This window comes from Morone saxatilis, unplaced genomic scaffold (assembly GCF_004916995.1).
Source record: "Morone saxatilis isolate NCDOM2014 unplaced genomic scaffold, NCSU_SB_2.0 Contig24, whole genome shotgun sequence".
In the NCBI taxonomy this organism is placed as follows: Eukaryota; Metazoa; Chordata; class Actinopteri; family Moronidae; genus Morone; species Morone saxatilis.
Genome location: NW_023339807.1, coordinates 559,103 through 566,451, shown reverse-complemented (window position 1 = coordinate 566,451; position 7,349 = coordinate 559,103).

Genomic DNA, 7,349 nt, shown 5'->3' with positions numbered 1-7,349 from the left:
GCAAAGAAGATCGTACTGGCAACAGACTCGTAGAACATCCTCAGCATCGTCCGGCAGATGTTAAAGGACCTCAGCCTCCTCAGGAAAAAGAGTCGGCTTTGGCCCTTTTTGTAGACAGCCTCGGTGTTAACAGTTCATTTGTAAAAACAGATATCTTAGTTTTGATTAATTTTCCTAAATCATGTTTTTGTGCACTCCAGGGAATATCAAAGAGGTGTTGGTTTATTAATTTTAAGATGGCTTTTATCTGTTTTTGCAAAGAAACTCTTCAGTTTTAGTTTCCTTCTCTTCCCCCTCATTATTATCTTTTGTCTCTCCCCCCCTATCTCTCCTCAACCCTGCCTTCCTCCCCCCTTCCTCTCTTTCTTTGCTCCCTCTTTCACTGATAAACAGAGCGGAAAGGCTATATGCCAGGAAACCATTGTGGCTCAGTCAGGGAAACTTTTGTACTTGAGACAGGAAACTCTTGTGAATATAACTGGCTTTATGAGCTGTTTTAGGGTGTAGAGAGTATGTATTGTTGTTTTCCTTTTACCCCTGACAGCAATTGTCAGGCAGACTTCAAACAGATAGTAACATATTATAAGTTTAGAATGTCTACAGTGTTAATCTATAAATACATAATAATAAGGTTGCAAATTGTATCTCCAGTTTAATAATAATCTCTTAATATGTTAACATATTCTACAAGGCCCATTAAACTAAAAGCAGGATATTAGTTGTGCACATTACAACATTACTTTAGAGCTTATTACTTATTTATTTATCTCCAATATTATTATTTTAGAGACCCCCACACAGCTCTCATTATAACTTGAACCCAAATGCTAGCCAACTAGCTATCTAATCTACCTTAAACATTAATTAGCTAATTAGCTTCTGTTTTGCTAACATTAGCTAGCTAACGATTAATGTAGTTTGGATAACTAGTCAGCTAGCATTTTGTTAACATTAGCTAACTTAAGATGTGACTATATGCACCGATCAGCATAGTGAAGTGAGTAACACTGATTATCTGTATATCACTTTTATCCTTCAACCATCTTAAATTTGGTTGTCTTTTCAACAGGACAGGAAAGGAAAAGAGGAAGTTGACCGAGATTGACTGAGAGTTGCTAGGTAGATAAGGCCTTTTGTATTTTTCTATTTTTTTAAGTTCACCATAATTTCTCGCTAGATGCCACTAAATCTTACATGCTGATCTTTTGTGGTTTGTGGTAACTGGAGTCACGTTTTGTTCAGCATAATAATCTTCACAAATTAGCACCACTTTTATGGTTTTATGAAGCATAGATGATGGCCAGAAGGAAAAAACTTTTACTGAGTATTTTTGGGTAAACTGTGTAGCTCTCTCACAGGCAAACAGCTGGCTGTGTTAACTAGCTAGCTAGGTAATCTGTTTATCAAAACGAGAAGGAAGTGCTTGATTTGACTGGCTGTCTGTGGGACATTGGTGAGGGTGCAACAATGGTTTTGCAGGCAATGTGTTTCTAGTGATGTGTCTCTGTGTGATTGGCCCCTTAGAATAGTTTGCAAAAGCGCGAGTATAAACACATACACAAATAGAGCCTATAAGGCGGACCTGTGAGTAGATAAGTATGTGTTTTAATATCACAAAAAACCTCTGTAGTCATACTTAGCAACTTGTTAGTAACCGCCTTTTTTAAGACACATAACTGCTTCAACATTCACAAGTAGGGTATTTACTGATGTATTTTATACATACAATGTACATACAATGAGTATCACAACTCTAGAAGTTGGACGATGGTCTGCTCCACTGTCAGCTGAGGTCCTATGTTCGCTGGTGCCTAATAATGTTTACTGATTCCTCAGTGGTAAACAATGTTGCATTCCATGGTCAAACACCAGTAAACTGAAAAGAAATTGGATCAAAGAGCAGTCTGGGAAAGACATCTGGAAATCTGAGGTATTTACATTGTAAAATTTAAAACAGAACTTCCAGCTGTTGACTGTTACAGTGGCACAAAGCACAAAGCTTAGACATGTTTGTCACTTCATTACTAACAGTCAGGCTTTGAATCCCACTCAGCTTATCCATACTTCTTCATACTAACAGTAGCTATGTTAGCTGAAAGGTGGACTTTGATGAGAGCTACAGATGATTTGGCTATATGTTTGTGAGTTTCATGGAAAGCAGAGCCTGAGCAGTAGAGCTGATCCAGCTCTGGGAGCTGTTGAGTGGTGAGACAGGAGTTTCCATCTAAAGATATTTTGGATAAATATGATGTTGTGATTCCTCAGTGATGATTCAGATCCTCTGCAACAGTTAATATAACGGAAAATGTTCTCTTTTGGCTTCAGATACGCTAAGAAAACAATTTTACAAACTTGGAAAGTAGCTATCATCTGTGTGCCAAAAACAAAATGAAATGAGGCAAAGACTGTGGATTGTCATCCCCTTCAGTTATGAAAAGAAAACTTTCTAAAGAATTAAAGTGTAAAAGCTGGCTGTATTTTATCAAATTGTTGTATTTGTAATATTTTTGCTAAGAAAATCAAATGCCAATATAATTTATATACATTTAGGATGATTTTTTTTAAGCTTTTATCCTGTAAATTGTTCTTGGAACTGTCTTGAGTGTATTGAGAAAAACTTGACTGGAGTCAGATTCCTTTTATGTGTACACATATTTCACCAATAAAGCTGATTCTGATATGTGTATACGAAAATTTACTTTACCATAACTTGCCCCTTCCCATTCGAAATGAGAACTAACAAACTTTCTTGTTGTTCTCCATCTGCACAGGGTTTTTCTGGCTCACCATGAAAAGATCATTTAACCACCGCAAGTACCCCCCCTCCCCAATTCTGTTCCCAGACAGGGAGACAATGTGTCGGGAAAGTTATGGCACCCAACGCCTACTTTAAATAGCACACATACTGCAGATTCCTCCTCTGCGAATGGTCTTCATCGCAGAGTTTTTCCCTCCGCTCCCCACCCTCCCCATACCTGCTAGATTATCATGTTCAGTGTGAATGCTGCTTGTTTTCATAAGGCTCCAGAAAAGGAGCCTGGAAGCAGTCTGGAATATGGGGCTGCTGCTCAATTCCAGATGTTTGATATGGGAATCCTTTTTTTCTTATTTTTTGTCCGTCCCCTGTTTTTTCCCATATGTATATGTATTAGTATATAGTTTGAATTATCAACAGCGTGTAAGCTTCTCATATAGTAAGTAAGAAAGGAAAAAACGAGAAAATCCAGGGAAATTTCAGCCTGGTTTGAGAAACAGGGTGATGAAAAGGGCGAGTATGTGTTTGTATGCACTGTTTGAGACTGCTCATTATGTATTGTTGGGGAGGTTTATCAAGATATGACAATGACAAACAGCAGAGAGTGATGAGTTTGAATGTTTAGTCAACATTAGGAGCCAATACTGGATTTTATTACAAATTATATTTGGTGTAGTAACAGTTTACCATCTCTGATTTGATGAATACAATATGGTGGGTATTGATTTATGTTTAAATACGCAATGTCCAGTTCCTGAGCCAAAAAAGAGTTGAGAGAAATGTCATTTTCTTAACAGGTAACAACCCTTTCCCCACCCGCCACACACGACCACACCACACACAGCAATCCAGAGGAAGCCAGTGTGGGATCAAACAGTCAACTGTGACGGGCCTTTCAGCGGAGTGAGGGGTCAGGGTTTACACTGGTGCACTTGCAGCAGAACCAATGCCACAGATCCCTCAACCCCAGTGGCCACTATAAGCAACTTATAGGAGAACAGCCAGACAACAAAAACACACACTACGCTCGCCCAACTTTCCTCTTTCATTATACAAATTTAACACATCAATCCATAAGTTCAAAACTATGTCCGATTTTGAAAGCTGTGCTTGGAGGGTGAGTTTTACACTGGAAGGTATCCAAAAGAGCAACCTGAAGAGTACTGAACGCTTGACAGGCTAATTTCAAAAAAACAAGTCTGTTTGAAATGTGTGGGGGCTCTGGCTTCCAGGAGGAGTTGTCTCACAAATCAAAAGTTGGTGGTTTTGATTCCTGGTCTGTGAAGCAACACTGAACATATCAAGTTTGTTCCTGATTGCTTTGCTTTTGCAACCAGGGTATGAAGAGAGTGATGTGAAATGTAGTGGTAAAGGAGGGGTTTTTCGGAAAAGACTTAGAGAGGTACAATTATTAATCAAGTTATTACCAGTAATCTATTACTATACGTTGGTCCCCTGTCTTAACTTAATGGCTTAGCCAGTAATATCTAACTATTTAATACTTTCTGTAAATAGCTGCAGCTTAATAAAGACAAGGTGAAAGTTTAAGTAAGAATTCCAAAAAAGATTTCCTTATTTTGAATTCTGATTGTAGGTGTCCTAGAACACTGAATTTTACAGAAACTGGAAGCACGTTGGGAAAATTCATCAGATAAAAGCAATTAACATAGTTTTATTTGACTCCATAAAACAATTTTGACAACATGAACGTTTTAATACCATGGGGTTGCTTTGTAGACGTGTGTTTATGGTTCAGGTCGGAAAGCATATTTGTTAGGGTTATCAGAAAACAAGAAATGTTCTTAAAGCTGTGATGGGGATCTGATGTTGATTTGGAAGTTGAGGTTGTTTTCTTGCTTTAAAAAGACATGTCAATCACCAACCCCAGCACCCAACTCTGACTTTTAATTGCTAACAATTTATTAAGGTGCCAATTCGGTCTAAAGTATGATGGATCTGGCTAGGATAGCATTAACAATTACACAAATACAACTGCCCTTTGATCTTCCCAATCTCAAGCAGTAAGTCCTGGGACGATTAATTTATTAGTTTATATCTTATTTGTTTTCGGTTATATTTGTTATTAAGGTTATTTATTGTCGAATGTATCATAGGCTTTTTAAGTAGCTGTAATTAAAACCCTATTTGATTTTGTGTTTTTTCTTATAAGCAATCTTTGACGCAGTGGTTTAAGCAAACCTACAGCGGTTTCTAACTTTCTCCTCTTAGAATTTCTGAAACAAAGGTCAACAAAAGTTGAGTTTGGAGTTTGTTTTTTTTAAGTTACTTTTTTTTGGCCCTTTATTGCTTTATTGGAGTCGTGAACAGCCGAAGGATGACAGGAAGGGGGTAGAGAGGAGAGGGGATTGAGAACCTAGAAAAGGCGCGGTCGGTTGAAAACCGGCCCCTTCCAGCACGCGTCAGGGGTCGCAGTCACCGTTGAGCAACATGGCGCCAGCACAGCTTTATTTGGATGTGTGTGATAAGAATTTTTAATTACTGTTCTTGACAATGGGAGCTTGTCTCTGTGCTTGTTCTGTTGATTCTTTAGTTGCTGCATTATGACCATTTGACTTATCATGATCCTTAATTACAAGAGATTGAGCATCTATTGGGATTAAAAGGAAAATTATAATTATCTCATCCTACACCAAACCGAATGCACAGCACGGGGCAATTATGGTTTCGTTCTTTTGCTCAATGGACTTATCATGATCCTTAATTACAAGAGATTGAGCATCTATTGGGATTAAAAGGAAAATTATAATTATCTCATCCTACACCAAACCGAATGCACAGCACGGGGCAATTATGGTTTCGTTCTTTTGCTCAATGGACCTTCGACATGTAGCGTGAGTAGCTGGGGATCTAACCAACTGTCTGAACTAATGGTTCCCCATGTATGGTCAGTGTTCACACAGTGTGTGCTAGTTTGATGACAATAAAGCAGACATACACAAGCACCTCCACACAAACACACACCTACGCATGCTGTCTATCACACACAAACTTTGTTTTACAGACTGCAACCTGGACTAAATGCTTCTTACGCATAAAATAGATGGTTGTAATGACGGTAAACGCATATGCAAAGATCTGAAGGGGTCATCTGCTTTAGTTAAAGGTCCAGTGTGGAATATAATGTAATATAATTATCATAGGTATGTTTTCTTTTGTGTATAATCACCTGAAAACTTAGAATGAGCTGTTTTTATCTACAGACAGTGCGGGTCAAACACTGGCTCTAAATAGGGTAATTCCTCTCCTGTGTGCAACCATTTGAATACAGCTCAGCCAGTGTAGGAGAAGCTACGATGGTTGCTAAACTAACAAAAAAAACATGAATGGCACTAACGAGAGCCAGTGTTTGGTTTGTCTGTTCTGAGCTACTGTAGAAACATGGTGGTTCAACATGGTGGACTGACTGTCGAAGAGGAACCGCTCACTATGTTGATAAAAACAGCTTATTCTAAGGTAATGAAAACTCAAGAATTTTCAGGTGATTATACACTAATGAAAACATACCTATGAATATGAGCCTCTTCTACTTTTTTGTGATTTAGTGTGTGATTTTAAAAAAACCTTTTCATGTTTTAAAACTACAGTGCCCAGGAAATTACTTAAGTGCAACACACACCTTCTATGTCAAAAAGAATTGTATTATTAGAATCCTGTCATTTGTAGCTACATAGTCAGGGTACAGTATATGTGATCTGGGTAGTGAATTTGATAAAAAGCTGATGCCTTTGAAGAGTTGACGTGACTTGTGCCTTCGCTGGGAACCAGTGGGCTTGGGGCTGAGTACTACATACACAGGAGAAGTGAGAAAGGATTGAGAGACTTGTTTTTGGTCATTTCATGAGAGAAAAATACTGAAAAGAAACCTCCAACCTTTAGTTTTAATAACTTGTTTGAATATTCCCAATCCACTTACATACAGGTATGCATACCACACTCCCACTTACTCACTCCAATTTACATCCTCACTTGAAAGGGGACTTACACACAACTAGTGCAAGCCAATCCTTTAATATCATCGACAACTACTCCCTACATTTTTAGACAAATATTTATACTTTCTACTCTTTATGTTTTAAAACAAACAGGCTCATTACTTTAGTTTTGATGCATTTGAGGGTAATTATAATTATTTTTTGCATCATTGCATGCCTTCCCAACTTCAAAATTGGTGCATATCATGCATGACAGATGTAACACGGTGAAAAAGACGAAAGAGAGACTCAACCCTATTTGAAGTTTTGAAGAATCATGGAAAGTATTTACACAGGACTGAAATGTTTTCTTACATCATTAAGCAATTATGGTCCAATTAAATTTACTTGAGTTGAGTCATGTTAATTTAGTAAGGTTGATTCCACTTTTGGGTCTGACTTTAAATTGGGTTGTTCCAACAAATTTTACAATTACAACATTACACTAGTAAAGTTGATCCAACCCAAGTAAATTAAGTTGGCCCAACAGAGTACCTTAATCCTGAAAGAAAGCCATTCAATTACATGAAAATATGTTTCAATGATTTAAAGTAAATTCAGACTTAATTCATTTTGAGTGTAACTTACATAAAAAAGTACAA